Here is a 17,550-nt window from a genome sequence, read left to right as displayed (position 1 = left end):
AGTAAACTGTAATGAAAGTCAGCATTAGGGAAACTACGAGTAGGCCTACTTGAAGTAAACTGTAATGAAAGTCAACATTAGGGAAACTACGAGTACTTGAAGTAAACTGTAATGAAAGTCAGTAGCGTTTGCTTCATTCATTTTTGGGAGGTAACGGATTTTTTTTACAACAAAGTTTCGAATAAAATGAAAATGTTAATAGATGTACCACTCAATTTGATATCCCAAATCTTTCAAAATTATTAGAATTCCTTTCGTATAGCATGAAAGGGGAATATTTAAGGGAAAGAAATATTCCCGATGGAAAACAAAGCCTAAAATAAGGCTAAACTGAATTACAAGATTCTAAAAGCTGATAACGAAAAATATGCACAAACGTCACTAAAACTCAATTAAAGGGATCAGTCAAGAAATCAAACAAATAACAGCTGTGTAAAGAATGACGAAAGGTTGCCATTATCATGGTTAAGGCGAAACTCTTGTCACTGGACCCGACTTATAATTGACTTGTGGTGACTATATATGAAATTAAACCAGCCATAGAGAACAGCAAAGGCGGAAACAAACCAGTTTCTAAATCTCCAAAGAAAATAAAACAAAATTTCCGAAATACATCACTAAGTTGCATACCTTTTTCCTCTCCTGAATAATTAAAGGTATAAATTAGTATGGTAGATCATCCCATTAGGGCCTTGTTGGTAACGCTTGGCGATTGTTTGTACGTTTGCAGCACATTAATCACAGACGCTCGTCGGGGATTTCATGGTTTATAAGCGCAAGGTCCGAGCAAACATACTAAATCACGATACGCCTCGCTTGTATCGGCTTAAACTGGAAACGTTGTGGATTTTGACCCTAACCACTGATTTGCCATCTGCCAGACCAAAAACCTGAAAGGGTGGTCGACATTTCCTCTTTTTAATAACAATTATTTACACGGTTCAAGACATACCTGACGCAGTTTCCAAATAAAAAATGCACAGAGTTCGAAATGTTAATGTTAAATCACCTCGAACAGTGGTGAGACTATGGGGCATCCCTCCCAGGTCGAAGCCTCTCCCCGTGTGCACCTAACCCAGAAATTGGAGAGGAAAAATTGATCATAATCTGTCTTGATCAGTGAACGAGGCTAACATAAGCATAGCCTACCCAAGAAACCACGCCACTGAAAGCTGGTGCCCCCTTTGTGCCCTTCCCGCTAGTAAAATCCTAGCTACGCCACTGGTGTCATTTCGAAATTTTTTCGGTTGAATACTTCAGGGGCCCTTGGAATCAGACCAAGGAGAACGCCAAAGATTCACTGGCCCAGTTATAGACCGAGTCTGGTAATAAAACAGATCCGTATAGTAAACACTTGTTTTTACTATTTGGCTTTATTTCAATAGGCCTAGCCAAATAAACGAGATTTGAAATGGAAGAAATATGTCCATAATCTGGGCAAATTTAAGAATTTTTTTTTCGAATTAGTGGGAACAACTAGCCACATTTAAAAAAAATGCAAAGGGATTCAAGGAAATTAGCTCACATGCGCAAGGGTGTACATTGATATATTGATAACTGATCTCCTTGCTTCTGTATTCCACAGTGACTATCCGGATACGGTACATCTCACTGGAAGCCAGTCGATCGATAATTGAGTCCAGCGGGCTGCATTGCCTGTTTGTGTTTGATTTGCTTTCATGACACGGTGTACAGTCTCTCATAGCCTCTGATGAGTACGCGTGACCGGCAGCAAGTTTCGTCGAGATAGACATCGTGTATCAGATACAATCCCTTCAGGATACACCCAGAAAAGCCTCCTAACCACAGCACATCCTGATTGTGATCAACACGCTGGAAAGCTTTGTAAACCTCGATTCTAAGACACTTGAAACAGCTGAATAAGGTATCTGGATAGTGCCAGCAGTTTTTAGGAAAAAACCTTATTTCCAACAGGGTGTAAAAAGGCAGGATCTTGCATTTTGCACCTTTCAGCAACTCACAGAGCTTTAAAAAGGGAAAGGGAGAAAAAGAAACCCATATCTTTTCGCTTTATTTTACTTGAAATTATTCCTTCTAATGCGCGCCTTACACGGCATGGCGGTAAATACTGCAGGTGCGCCCTAAGCTGTATCCCAGAAAAAAAAACCCACGTGCTATACACTGCCTTTCCGCACGGTGTTCCAGTCCATCGAGTTCTTGTTTTCACATACGCGATAGAACTGATAGCTCGTAACGCCTCAGTTAGTGCACCCACTGCCGAAACCGGTGGAAGTATCGTGCACATGCTCAAGCCTTCAAGATGGTCCCCATCCGTGTGTGAGCAATGCACACGGTGTGTTTTTCGTTGTAGGAAACGAACCATTCTCTCACCTCTGGAGGCCGAGCCCCCCCACACAAGGCTAGCTCATTTCTCAACGTGTTCAGGTTGTTTTAAGGTTGCCATTACGGCGTGGTAATGGACTTTTAGGTGCGTTGCGTGCAGGCGACGCTAATTGGGTGTGACAAGAACAGCAAAGTGAGCCATTATCTTCGCTCATCACAGGAAGGCAAGCCAAAAAGGTGACTCAGCGAGGGTCATGTATGAACCGCTTAAGATTGATTTTTCTTAACTTGAAGTAGAAGACTTTTTCTCTGTCCAATGTAATGCTACCTGACAACAGCCTGAGGTGAACATGAAATTCTCTATGTCAAACTCGTATTATTTGAAGGACTTGGCGATCCATGCAAAATCTGTTTAAAGGAAAAAACATGGAAAGTGCCAATAATTTTCTTTTGCCTTTGACAAAGTCTCTGATGGTGTCATACGCACAGTAAGGTTTCATTATTTCTTTAGCAGCTCACATAGCGCGGCAAGCAGTTTTAGGCATCTTTTATTGTCTCAAACATATTTAGTGCCTGCAATGTCCTTTTCTAACGACAAGCCTCAAAACACACCCTTATCTTTCAAATTTTATTTTGCTGTTCTAAACGGTATTTTGGTGCCCTGTTGGTTTGTACCGATGCAATCCACATACTCATGAGAAAAAATACAATTTCCGGAAGAAAACCTCATTGAGGCTTGATTTTTGTACAAAACAACTGTTTTTCTTTATAATATTTTCCTGTTCTAAGTAAAAATTTCAGTGAGCAAATTTGGGGTCCACATTTGAACAGAGAAACATATCGACTGAACAGCGTCCTCTGTTGTCTGGGAAAGCATGAAAATTTAAAATGTTTAAAACGTATACCTTCAATTAACATAACTCCAAAAGGCTGCATCGAAGAAGAGTAAAAGTTGCTCAAAAGACAAGTCTGACTATAACTCATCGCTTGGGACCTTTCATTCCGTTTGTGTATGTAATGCAAAATGATCAAATCGCACACGTGTTTCCACAAGACGGCAAAGCACGCTTTCCTCGACAACATTGCCAGGTTTAATCCTACTGAACAATGCAAAGCAAGTTTTCCTTTTTCTCTAAAAAAAAAAGCTTGTCTAAGCGTCGCGGTTGTCACTGGCAAAAATCCAGCAGTCAAGAAAAACCACTATTTTTTTTCAATTTAATTATCACCAAACAGCTACTTCAGAGCCACATGCCAACATTCAGCGGTGCCACAGACAAATATTGGGCATGTAGCGTGCAATGTAGGCTACTATTGTATTAAGTGTGCCACATGAACGTTGTGTCTTTGCCTGAATATGAAATAAATTTATCTTCAATTATCTTCTCATTTAGCCAACAAAATGACATTGAGTTCATCCTGAAGAAAAAAGAGGAAGACTTAAGACGTCATCGCCATTATTTCCAAATAAGGGGACGGATCCAGAACTGAACCTGTGCCGCTCGCGAAGAAATGCTGTCACCCTAGAAACCTCATCTCTTCTGGCTGTTTGATTGATGAAGCTGCTGTCGTCGCTACTCCACGCTACTTTGCGGGTCGTGCAATGGCAGGTGGTCTACCGATCTAGTAGAAATGGAGCTTCAAATATCATCCAAGTACTGATCTTAGGACGACCATTATGACTGACTGAGACGATGACGCCAGTAATAACTATGGAACGCTGTGATAAAGACTCCTTGTAGCCTTCCCAAAAAAAGCAACATACTAGTCGTTATCTTTTCAATTAATTCTGAAAAAATAACCACCACTTTTTAAGTTTTAGTAGGAATTTGCATGATGAATGGAGTGAAAATTGCTATCATTGACAGACTAAAAATGAAAATAATGTTTAATAATAAACACGTTGGTCATTATTTGTGCAACATTTTCATGTTCACAAAAATTACCTATGACGAAATAGACTACAAGACCGGCAGTCGCTAACCAGTGGTTTTTTTTAAAGTGAGCTTGAACTGGTATACAAAAAAGACGATTTGACAGATTTCGGTGTAAATACAAGCAAATCTGATGCGTTGATAATAAGTGTGGTGATACAAATTAAAAGAAGATCTCATAAATAAACCATCAAGCTGAAAGCTTAATATGATGTTATTTTAGAGAGAGGTGCTGACGAAAGAAAATACAACCGAACTGAATTAAAGTACAGGCTTCAGATATGAGGAGGAAAAGACCTTGGATATCATATATTGTATTGTATAAAATCAAAGATCTATCCCACTAAGGGAGTAAAGTTTTTGGGAACTTGGACAAGTCGACGGCAAGAAGTGCCACGCACAAATTGCTGTTATACAATGATCACAATTTTATGTAACTGAGCAATTGGAAGAAGTGAATTCGCTTAATATATATTATACAACGTTGAAGGCCTGTCGTTATGTATCGAAAAACTACCAGTGAACGGTGTCACAAACCAGAGCAAACCTCTGTTCCTTTGATTCCTTAGTCATTGGTGGCCGTTTCTCAGTTACTGTCGTTAGTCGCTGTTTGTATTTGCACTTTGCAACGGTGGCAGATGCCGCTTGAGGTTTGTCTCCATCAATTAGTGGTTACCTTTGATCTCGTTATTGTCGTTCTCCACCAAAAGAGAACCCTGTTCAAATATCAATTCAAATATTTCCTTTTTGCTCAGGTCAACAATTGAGAATGCGGTAATAATGTCAGGTCATACTACAAAAACTGAGTTTTGCTGTAAATACCTGAAGCGCAAGTTATTCTATATATCTCGCAACGGTATGCAATGTCGGGGGCAGTTTGTTTTCATAAGCTTGTCGTTTTCAGTTCAAAGATTCAATTACTTAGGTAACAGCGAGATTATTATTTGTTTTAAGTGACAAAGTGACTCTTGCAAAGCTGTATAACATTATGCATACATAAAATACGTGGAGCAGTTTAAATTTACCTACGAAATGAGCGGAAAGATTTAAGTGCATGTTTCTTACCACTGCAAAATATCATTGCAAAAATACTGAGAAAATGTTGGGGGTGAATAATTCTGCCCCTGGTTCTTTTAGAGTTAAAGTAGGAGCGTATCCAGAATTAACAGATGGGGTGGGTCAAAACGCAACGTCTGTGGGATCCCCAAAGAGTAACCCAAGATTCGGGGATCCCCAGACAAGGGGGTGCGGGGCATGCTAAATATCTCTGAATATAACCAGGGTTTTTCCCCAGAGGATTAGAGGGTGGTCATTCGAGTCCCCCCCCCGTGTACGTCCTTTGAAAGGGTATGTCAAAACCTTTGACGTAATTCACAAAAAAAATGATAAAATGCTTGTATCTATAATTAATTTTGATTTGCACTTGCATCTTTGACGACTTTTTGTCTCGCCGGTTGTTCACCTTTCAATTTCATCTTGCCGGCTGCTTTCCTTGAAGCAAATTCAACAAAGTTGCATATGATCGATAACACTTCGCCTTGTATTTTCAGGTAGCACGCATGTTTTTCAGCAGAAACATTATCGCCCAATGCACCTGCTACATTTCCTTCTCATTACAACCCCGTCTAGTAATGGCAGCCTGATATTACACCTTGCATGTGCCTCTTTGCCCCCTTTTGGACGGCTGGGGTGACCGAAATTGCGCCCAGGATCAACACTCAAAATCCTCTCCTGCAAGATCTGGTTTTGTTTTTGTCAACGTTGCTTTCGTCAGCGTGACTAATGCATTAGTGTCCATACACCTGCTTCTGAATAGTCTTAGATTGCAGGGGGGGGTTGGCACAGCAAATGAACACTGTTAATTACTAACTGGTGTTTAAATGACATGTGTAATCGTGATTGGCAGGAAAGTTTAGTCTGACGACAATGAATTATGACCTAATACCACTTGTTATCTCTCATCCAAGCACCAGCCTCCCTTCCACCTGGGAAAAAAAAGGAAAAGAAAGAAATCTCAATCAGTTGAAACACCAGACATGTCCGAAATAGAAGCAACGATGAAAACACAATGAAAAATGAAAACGCAACCATAATAAAATAACTTGAATGTAAATCAGGCTCAAATCCGCTATAGTGGTCCGAAATAAAAAGAACCAACAACCTGGCAAATATTGGAGAAAGGGGGGACAATAAACTGTGAGCAAAAAAATGCAAACTTTATTTACAGTAAACATACGGATATAAATACATATATATTTGCTGCACCATACCAAAAAAGGAAGATTAGAATTTTTTTAGGGAGGAGTGCTGAACGATCTGGACATCTTATAAAGCAAACACTTTCTCGAATTTTCTTTCCATTTTCTATTTTGTAAGAGAAGGTGCGAATGTCTCTGCGGAGGAGTGTTCTATATTAAATAACCGCCAAATGTCAACGACCAGATTTGTTAAATGTCAAAGAGATAACAGGACACTGGAATCGTATCCTTTGCAAGATTGCAAGATACCAGGGATTAAGCATTTGGTGTTTGGGGGAAGTATGGAGTGTCGGTATGGAGGAGTGGGGGCGAGTAAAGCGTGTTCAGAATCATCCTTCAGATTGATGCGTGCTTCAGAGAACGTAATATACAAGATAACAGGTGATTTAATTAACAGGGAACATCAGTAAATCATTCTATATTTACACTGCTCGTATCTCTGGTTGATGTCCATACAAAGGAAGTCCTTTAGACATGCAATATTTTGGCAATTATCCGCTCATGTGGCATTAAGAGGTACACCCACTTCCAAATCAACCATTGAAAGGTGCGGCTCAGGATTTTACCATTGGCTTTTGGATGGGCTTACCTATTGCACCAATGTTGATGGGAAAAGTTCCTGCCTTCGGACACATGGACTTGATACGTACAATTATTTTTGAGATGTTTACAGAGAAATTCGCAACACCTATATCCACAATTTCTAATATCTTAGACTGCATGGACACATAAACAATTCAATCAGTGATTCATCGTGCCACATTAAATGGTTGAAACGCTTGAATATGCAAGTCAAAACAGTAATAAAATAACCCGGATGAACACTGATACAGTAAACATTCGGTATGTGTTTAAGTGGACTCGGGGCGCGTAAGGTGGTTGATGAAGATTTATGGAGCCACTTGGCCACGTCTGTAAATAATGAAGGGGGATGTTTACGTGATGTTTACACCTCTGCCTCTCAGCATAGAGCAAGGACCCAGGGACTCCATGGAGCAGGAAAGGGAAGCCAGATATTTCTGTTATTGGTTGGTGGGTGACGTCACCGGCATCGCCACAAACTGAGCAAGCGAACCATCGGCTTGAGAGTCGTGAGAGGTTACAGATATGATTTTCAATCTTGGAGTAAGTTTAAATGATATCTGGCATATCACAGAATTGCTTGACATTTCCCAATCACCGTTCGACCGAGTCGTCAGCAGCTTCAGTTTCAAGCAAATCTAATCTAAGGTCGTTGAGAGCATGTCTCAATTCCACGGGCTAAAATCGGTGCACATAAAGTGTGAACTACGCTATTCACACCCTTGTTTTATACACGACAATACACCATGCATTTTAGTTATTTCATATGCCCGATATTAGATCTGTGAAACACATGAATGTTGTCGAGACACGACAATCTTACAGGCCGGTTCACACTTGGCGAGAAGGTGAGCACCAACGCGATTTTGAGACGTTGGATCAACTATTCTTGATGCAAATTCACCAAAGTTGAACACATTTTCAACTCGAGCGAAATTCGCTGTAAATGTTGCGTGACGTTATATTTGCTTTTAGCTTCGTGGCATTGAATGATTTTGGTGGAATCTAATTTGGGTTTCAAGCCTTCTCATCCAGACTTTGTACCCTTTGACAATTGCCCCTCCTTGAAGTTCAGTAGCAGGTCTGCAGACGCTGCCTTGAATTGACAAGCTGTATTATAAAAAACAATATTTTTGACCATAGATATTCATTTATTTCTCTAAAATGGATTTTCTCCCATATCCTGGTATTTAAAACCAAACGGCAACCTGACTACCAAATTCTCCTGGGAAACTTTAGACTGGCAAGATAAACCAGACTTAAAATTATTGAAAACAACTACTCAAATTTAAATGCCACTTTTACTGAGTACATGTATATCAATCGCCTAGTTTCCTTTTTTACTGTCTCTACGAGGGAAGAAAACTGGCCTGCAAGCCTATCGGGCAAAACCGACAGGCTTAAGGTCTCTCCCAAACAATCTCTAAACATCCTGCTAAAGGCCTTCCTACCTTAATGTTTGCGGAAAACACCAGTTTCTGACCTAATGTCAACAATGCAGCCCCCTCTTAAACCCGAAAATGTCTATACTGATTTACAATCTTTTTTTGGGGGGGGGTTAAGATTTCCTTTTTAAAATTTTACGTTATATGCTTTAAAAAGAATGAATGATATCACTTGCTATAGTTGTCAAAGGGGAAATGTTTTGAGTAAAGTGCGTGCAGGGTGGGTTTAAAAAGGTCCCGAAAAATTAATTTCGCGATGACTGCTTAAAGCGATAGTCCTAAAGTAGAATAGATCCGTATGAATTGCTCTGATTTTTTGCTAATAATTATGGCCCATGTGAAAATAACAGTCTAGTAAATATCGGTTTCTGAAGAAAGCATTTCAAATCAGAAAGGGTTTTGTTTCAACTATATTACACACCACGTAACTGCACACGGCAAGAAAATTTCTACGTGGACTTTTGACATGTGTAGAGTTACTCTTCAAAAAGCGGTGCGTAGGACAAAAAGAGAATCAGAAATATCATCTTTCAATTTTTCATTAACGATAATTACTAGGTCTAAATTTCAGGATTTATGTTACACAAAAGTTATCCTTCAGTTCTGGTAATAACCAGTGACAAGTAGAAAAACGGGGGGAAAGGATTGGAGCCTGTTTCGGGCATTGTGGTCTGCGTGGTGCCAGTGTCTTATTTGTGCAAGTGGCAGTGGAATCGGTCGATCCGCCCCCCCCTGCACACGCTCGAGGACGCACCGAATAAATATCTGTCTTGATTTATGCTGTCTCATGCTCGACAAATATGGATTAATTGCAAGTGTAATCCGATTCCGCATTGGTCCAGCCATCAGCAATTACAAGATATTTCCTGGACGACGCGGTTCCCGCCAACGATCAATACGCCATCCTTCTTCAAGCGGGCCTGAACCTGTGGGAGGTCGTTTTCTGATTTTTGGTAGGTGAGTATTGGTAGACAAAAGGTCATACCCCTATTACAACATGAAAACTCGATACACTGAATGACCTTACTTGAGAAAATAACATTTTATGTTTGCTGAATAATTGTAATAAGTATGACCTGAGTAAAATAGCACAAATCTGTCAGTGATATATTTACAGCTTCACATTAACGATGACAGCAAGAACCTTTTTGGTTTGTTTGTTTGTTTGTTGGTTTGTTTGTTTTTTACAAAATATTATATATAAAAATATCTCAGATTTCCGAGAGTTTGCGTTATTTCATATGTGTTATTTCCCCTGCGAAATCAGAAATTGTCGATCGCAAATCACTAAGGTTGTGACAAGTAACAGGAAGTTGTGTTATTTTTTTCCTGAAACACACTTCTGAAATAAGGTGCAAAGGCGCTTTGACCAACCCAGAATAACAGCAGAAGGTTCCGTCTGTTATTAATAGTGTTAATAATTTATTTCAATCCCCACTTGCAAATAACAAACTCTAACAAACAACTTGTTCATAAGGTTTTTCCAGAAGGGGAAAAATTCGAAACAAGCATAGTTGCATGTATGAGATAAAACAGTTATGTGAACCTCTGTAAGCCAAGTTATTTTTTCAATGGTTTCAAGCCCCAGGTCTATTCGAACAAGGTAGCACGGTCACATACAGAGGCTAATGAAGACATTTAGATACTTGCAGTGTACAAGTGCACTTGGTTTGCAATTTAAAATCTGTTTCCGACCCAAATTCCTAACTTTGAAACAGTAAATAGAAAATATTAAATCTTAGGCTAGCTGGAGTTCCTCTGCATGATTCAGTAAAGCATTCTCATTTTGTTACACTGAAGAAAACAATTGGGTCTATGAAAACCAAGTTAACCTGCTTTCAAATGAATTATACAAAATGTATGGCAGAAGTCTGGCAAGAATTTCTGTTATAAGTGGGGTTGATGTGGGCTTGGATGAGTTATTTGCAGCTGTTAACAGAATTCTCTTTACATGGAGTTCAAGGTCCTCCACAACCCTTGGAGCATAATTTCACAAATTTCCTCCCCGGATCCTGTCTGCAGCAAACGGAACGACATGCCAACGGGTCATGAAAAGTTGCTGTATGCCCATGTTGGCCCCACAGAATTCTTTATTAATAATCCAAACCAATTATTTCCTAATTGTGGGTGGATGGTTTGTTTAATTTGCCGTGGTTTCAACAAAGTAGAATTAATTTAACCATTCATTTTCTAGGACTATTTCATCTTTTTTTAATTAGAGAACCGATCATGATAACCGAATGGTTCTTAGCTGGAAGTACACCAAGAACGTCTGTGTGGATTGTGTTTGCAAAAGAACTTTATAGACTTAAGGAAAAATTTCCAGAGACAAAAAAATTCTGAAAATACAAATTTATGACGTTCTCCTGAGGGAAAATAAGAACAACTTAATCCTCAAAGTTTCAGACTAAAACTACGATACATACAAATGTTGAACAACTGCATGAAAATGCAAAAAATACGTGAAAATTTAAAATTACGTGCAGAAAAGAAGTCAGACGCTGTAAGATTTGTTCCAAGCAATACCAGGAAACAACGTACTATTGGAGAGAGATAACTGGCAAGACTGCCATTATTTTACGTACGTACACATACATGGACATGAAATATTCATCCGTGATCAATCAAAGGGCATTGGGTAACAAGGGGTACAACAACCACGCCAGTGCCCCTCACACCCTCAAGAGGATTTTTTTTGGGAGTGGAGGTAAAAGAGACATTTTACTGATAGAATCTACTTACAGTTATTAAGGACAAATTTTTGCATCAAATGCTCATATGAAGCCATTCAGTGAAAAGAGCACAAATTTAAAGTGTTGACCGAACAACTCACAAAAGGCCATAATTTTGTAAAGAGTCGACTTCGTCCCTGTCGTAAAGTTTTCAAACGAAAGCGTATAACCTTCTCGTAGATGGATATCATATAAAGGTCTACTCATATTGGCACTTGGGGAATTCTCCTTTGAAATGGCCCGGCCGTAAATCATGTGACGTCACCTGGTGAAACCCTACCAACCACTGACGCAGTCGACAGCTGCCGACGAAAGCTGAAATCTCTTTGTTTATATTATTGAAAATTATATACCACTATTTGGAAATGATGTCAATTTTTGTTTCTTTCTCAGAAATACGTATTCATTTGTCTATGTCTTATGTGAGAAATTTGATACTATCAAAGTCAAGCGAATAAATTCAAAACGCTCTTGAGTGTACTTACAGAAAACACCTGAAGAGGCGTCCTGCTAAATATCACGATGGCATCATTAGATGTCCAAAGATTCTGGTTGCATTCTGTATTGAATAATATTGGATTTAAAAGGGTGCACACCGTCTACCCATCTCCTGCAGGTGGGATGCGTGCATTCTTCTGAGCGGTGGGTAGAACTCAACCAGGGGACAACCGTTGGTTGTTTTCCTGATAAGGCAACTCGCTCCACTTTCTTCTAGAGGAAAAACACACGAGGACAAGGTTTGCTTCTTCGCTGGCAGTCTGGTCTGTACGGAAATGGTCGACTAAGGTCCGTTAGAGTTTGGAGAGCGTTGATCTCTACTTTTGTAGCATTCTGAGTGTTGAGTATGACAGGTTGCACAGACCGCCAACCTTGGAGTGAACGCGAACGCTCCTCATGACATGCCAATCCAAAAATGTTGATTTTCATCATGTGGTCTGTTCGCATTCTCAATTTCCTGCCCGTATAAACATGAAACCTCCTTTAGGTCGAACCCACGTCTATATTTTCGGGTTCAGTTCAATTACAATCTTGCATACTCGCTTTTCTCTCGTCCCTTATTATATTCGTCATAAACCAGCTGCCACTTTCACAAGAACCACACCGTAACTAAACATTTTGTCAATTGGGGTTACCACAAGTGATTCAAAATTATTACATGCATGCGTTATTTTGGCCTACTTATATTAACCATGATTTGAAGGAAAAAAACTTCGCGTTATTCTTACATCTATTAGGGACAAAATTGGTCCCTAAGAATAACTCAGCAAAGTTCATAGACATAACATTTCCCAGCCTGGAACGCTACCTCTTCGTAAAAGACAGCAGGAAGATAATCAAATGTTGGAATGTCTCAAGTCAGATCATCTTCAAATCTGGGAAGGGATGGCATGAATATCAGCTTTTGCACTTACCTGTTGTAGGATAACATGTCAGATTATACGTCGTACCGTCATTCAGCTGATCATAACTTTTCCCCTTGGATGTACGAACTGAACGTCCATTGAGCGGTTGCAGCGTCTACACAGGGAAAGAGGTGTCACGCGTTTCAACGCTGCTTTAGCAGATCAGTTTTCTTGCTTATCACTTGGTCTTCAAATGGAATATAGCTTATTTCAACTGAAAGACAAAAGTTGTCTGGACACAACTTGCCGCAAAGATTCTTTGTGTGTTGTTCAAATAATCCCTCATCACCTTTGACTTGTGTTTTCGCACGTCTGTCAGATATACCGGTAATCATCAATCGTCCAAAATAAGTCGGAAATAATTGTACGTTTCCTAGCAAATTTCGCTGTCGGGAAAAATGGAACAAACGGACAATTGACGCTAGCAATCTTTTTCCGAACCTCTACATCTTTCCAATTTTCAATTTGAAACTGGTTTCGATAAAATTTCCCTACTAAGAGTATTAAGGATTTAGGATATTTATCGAGACCAAAATACTTCATTTACAGTTTGATGAACAAATCTGTCGTTGGTTTGATCATCAGTTAATTAATTTAATCTTGTAATCTGCAACTTGACAGTGACGAAACCACCTTCGCGGGGTCAGCATGCTCAGTTTTCATTGGCTTTCATGCTATACCACAAGAACGCGGCCACTCGAGCGTAGGCGACGAAATTCATCTACCACTAGATTGTGGATACAAAGTACTTTTGATTACCCATAACACCGGCACATCTAGGCAACGGACTTCCTGGTTGCAGATGGGGTCAAGACATGACACCAGCGACGGGGGACCTAACTTGGGCCATTCTACATGCACGAATTCGGGTGTGATCACTGCACACTCAGATAGGCCCAATGTAAACGGGGGACATTGTCTCCACTTTTGTTTGTAAAGATTTTTGTGCATCTTTATACTTTTCTTTCATGTATGAAAACTCTTTGAAATCTTTTTGGGCTTAGGTTCATTAAAAGTGCACTTTTCAACAAGTATTTTCCTGACGAGAGAGGGCGCTGTTGCTGTGATGTAAATCAGGGAAGACACATTGCAGATCACGTTTTCAAGATCTAATTCCGAAACCCAAATTTTCTCAATTGAAACGATTCTTCAAAAACTTGCTGGTTGGCGTATATGCTTATACAACAATAAATTACTTAATAAACGGAAATTTAAGACAACAAAATATAAAAAATCCTCCAGTTTTTGGTGCACAAACCAGTGCAACATTCAGGTTCAGTGCCTTGGATGATTAGCCTTAAAACCAGAAGAGCTCAGAAATAGATTAAAATAGCAAAACCAAAAATCCTTGAAATCCAAATTTGTTGAATCACAAAGGTGCAATTCAAGGGTTTTTGTAAAATGATTTCATTGCATGGTCCCTTTAAAAGCATATCAACTTGAGTGATGCTTCCACTCTTTTCGGGGCCTCTGCGGAGTATGCAGTGGCCACGTACCTAAATTTGTCTGTTGATACTGCTGGAATTACGCAATCTTGATGCACCTGTCTCAAGTTCCAATATTTAGCGTACTTTAAAACTGTAGGGTCATAATGACAAAAATGGGAATCCGGAATTTGTGCTATCAATTTCTTGTACCCTTTTCTGTATCTATTTTTTTTAGCTGGACAAATGTGTCGGGCCCGGAGAATGACACAGTAAATTTATAGTTTTCAGATATTGGGTCAATGTGACCTTTGCATTTTTGGGAGCCTGCGTTTGTGTGGATAGCACTGACCCAATCATACAAAATTACGGTACTCTAACAATAACTCATCCACAAAATTTAATGGCCTGACAGAAAGGGGTGAAACAAATAAACAAAAACAATGGGCACTTGAAGTCAACGTGCATTACAGTGAATGGAACATTTCTTGGATCAATTTTTATGCTCCACACCTGTTCATGTTGAGAACGCCAATGTCAAAGTGGCATCAGTTCATAGCCAAAATGCCTCCTCTTGATCTTAAACCACATAAGCTCACGAAATATCAGGAAAATGGGAACTAAGTTCCAGCTCTCGTTGAGGACTGAACCCGACTTTTACGGATCGTTTGTCGAAAATGGTCCATGTTGCACCACCTCGTACTCGTGCACGTACCGGTTGTAGAGGTTAAGGTAAAAAAAAAAACGGTTTCTGGTGACGAGCTAGCTCCAAAAATGGTGCGGCCTTCCCCGCCCCACACACTTTCTTTTTCTGGAAAATTTACGATGAACGATAACGCGCGATGTCCATTGCGACTGCATGCGCTCGTAACTCCAGCCGCTACCAACACTAAAAATAGACTGGCCCCCTCATTTTTACTGTTTAAAAGCAGTTTCAGCTTGTACATGTACACAGGGCATCTGGTTCCCAGATGTAAATGTTTAATACAGAAATGACGTCATCTGTAAACGAGTGCCCGACTAATTAATGTACGGGGAACTGCATGGGACTCCTTTATTGTACATATTACTCAACCGTACCCCACCAAAAACACGTTACAATTACGCAGTAGCAGGATTTCAGTCGATTAAGCAAGTTTTTAAGATTAGGCCTACATCAAATAAAAAACTTTTCTTGTTTTGCCGACGCGCAGGTCTAGGGCGACGTGCGCGCTGACCAGAAACCTGAGACACTTTTTTTGGGGGGGGGCCTAATCACAGTATTTTGGGGAGCCTGTCACAAGCAGTAATCAGCTTCTTACAAGTAATGGTTCAAATTCTTTTGGCGAACACGATAATTCAGTTATTTTAAGAGCCCAACAATTTTTACTCAATCAGCACAGGCAAGGAAAGAAGGACAAGTGGTAGTAACATGCTGGAGGAAAGCATAATTCTGGCTGTTCGGGTTTCTCCTCACTCGCCAGTTACAGGTTAACATTTTGCTCATTATTGGGTAATGTTGAAGTGACTTAGAATTCCTTTCTTACTACATTGGGAAGTGGAAGACATTAAAATGGTGAAGAAAACCCTGGGAGAAAAGGGTAGTTTATATGGCAAACAATAATTCTAATTGTAATCATATGATCCGGAATTGTCTATGACGAGGAAATGTAGCACTCAAGGGAGACATTTTAATGCGTGCATTTGCAGTCTGTCGTTCTTTGGCGAAACAAAACTTCAGTGTATGTATAGCACGACGTATTTTCGGAGCGACCTCCTAGAATATCCATTCCTTACTTTGTTGTTAGATTCTATGGCGGCTCTCCCCCTCTTACAACTGAATTGAAGGGTTTAGCGCTACAAACAGACAGCCAGACAGGCGGAATGACAAACGCTAATTTGAAGTCATTCACTACAATCCGAGGGCCCTGTCAGTTGTGGCATTACTTGCCTGTCGTGTGCCCCCACCCCCATTGTAGTCAATTATTAATATTGACATCTGCTCAAACTGAGCGAATCGGTGAGAAAAATGACACGGCCCCAACCCTGTTCCATAATCACCAGGACGGGAGATATACCAGTCCAAGTAGAACGTACCTGCATCGTATTAACATTTCAGTAAGTGCCTTGCTGCGATGACCGAGCACTCAAAATAATTCCGTATCCGAAACTCGTCAGATCAAATTATAATAATGATAATTGGGAAAATTGAGGTAGCCGGGTATGAATTGGTATTTAAAGTGGACAGGATGTCGTGAAGAAAGGCAAGAGCAGTTAAAGTCAATGATTATGTAACGCTCCAAACGGAGAATACTTGTAGCCGAATGCCTTGCCTTGAAATTTGTTAACGAGTCCGTACCATGGGGAAATATTGTGTATAATTCACCATAACGCAGTTGCCATACAAAATTTCACTGAAACACTTGCCGCCCCTAACCTGTCAGAATCAAAACAATAGAATCCATAATCATCAACCCAAAGAATTTTCGGCACAAATCTTGGTCATTACCTCAAGCTCGCACCGTCCCTACCTTGGTGTCCAGTTACTCACCTTGCATCAGTTTACCTGGCCTTCGCCCTCTGGGATACCTGTTCTTCTAACTTTCATGAAGATTTCTTTTCCAGTCCTTTTCGGGGCTTCCAAACTGTAGTGCTTTAGGCATTGTTGAAAACCACACATAGCTTCAAAGGAACTAACATTTATAATAAAAACTACAACAACATCAGAGTAACAACTGCCCCTTTGATCTATCCACAAATCAAAAGAATGATTTTGATTTGAATGTCACTTTCTCCAACAAGAAGTAAATGTCCTTTCCCCGGAGGAAACGGGTCAAAGTCTTACCCGACAGCAAGCTCAGCTAATCCCCTGTGGTCTTCCTGCTCTGTTCTGTTCTTCACCCTCATGGACGAAAATCGAGGAATTTTAATTTCCTGTAGTCTGCTCAGACATCCTGCCTCCAGTAAATATTTTCTGATCCGGCAGTCACTGCACATTTGCATGCGTGAGTAAAATGCATGATATTAAACCATTGTTTCTGCCCCAAACCAATTCCCCTGATCTTTTTAATTAACGTCTATAATCCACTTTATGTAACGATGTCCCCATAACCCAATTTCAGATAATTGGTTGTTAAAACTGACAACAGGGACCTAACGATGTGAACCCTAAAGTGATATACCCTATTCCTTATCTGCATAATGGTTTCTATGATGATGGTCATCAAAATTTTTCAGTTATCAAATATTCATTTCAACTCGGCAATCTCAATGGAATTTCTATATAACATACTTCGGGGGAAAAATACCACCTTTTGAATAGGGGCTTTATCAGCACGTGACCGTAAAAAATCTACAAACGTCTGCGCCGACAAGTAATCGACGCTGTTCACACACCTCACCAATCACAATTTGGTTCAGATGGCTAAAGCTCCGCCCCCATTGCTCTAACTGGGCAAGAAGCTATTTCGTTAAGCCCGGCTATTGGTCAGA

At 40.0% G+C, this 17,550-nt stretch overlaps 1 long non-coding RNA gene across 2 annotated transcripts; it reads right to left on the bottom strand.

The window, feature by feature from the left end:
• Window positions 1-2,415: 2,415 nt before the first annotated feature.
• LOC147800673 (uncharacterized) lies at window positions 2,416-17,235 on the bottom strand. Of its 2 annotated transcripts, none has more exons than XR_015427683.1 (4): window positions 16,610-17,235; window positions 12,665-12,770; window positions 11,738-12,207; window positions 2,416-6,220 (listed from the first exon to the last, which is right to left on the bottom strand). It is a non-coding gene; the product is annotated as an uncharacterized LOC147800673 (long non-coding RNA). The 2 variants fall into 2 exon arrangements; XR_015427684.1 differs by having other exon boundaries at window positions 16,904-17,235.
• Window positions 17,236-17,550: the final 315 nt, after the last annotated feature.

This window comes from Acanthaster planci, linkage group LG01 (genome assembly GCF_054643075.1).
Source record: "Acanthaster planci isolate LZ-2023a linkage group LG01, COTS_SCS, whole genome shotgun sequence".
NCBI classification, from domain to species: domain Eukaryota; kingdom Metazoa; phylum Echinodermata; class Asteroidea; order Valvatida; family Acanthasteridae; genus Acanthaster; species Acanthaster planci.
This window is presented reverse-complemented; position numbering and strand designations above follow the sequence as displayed.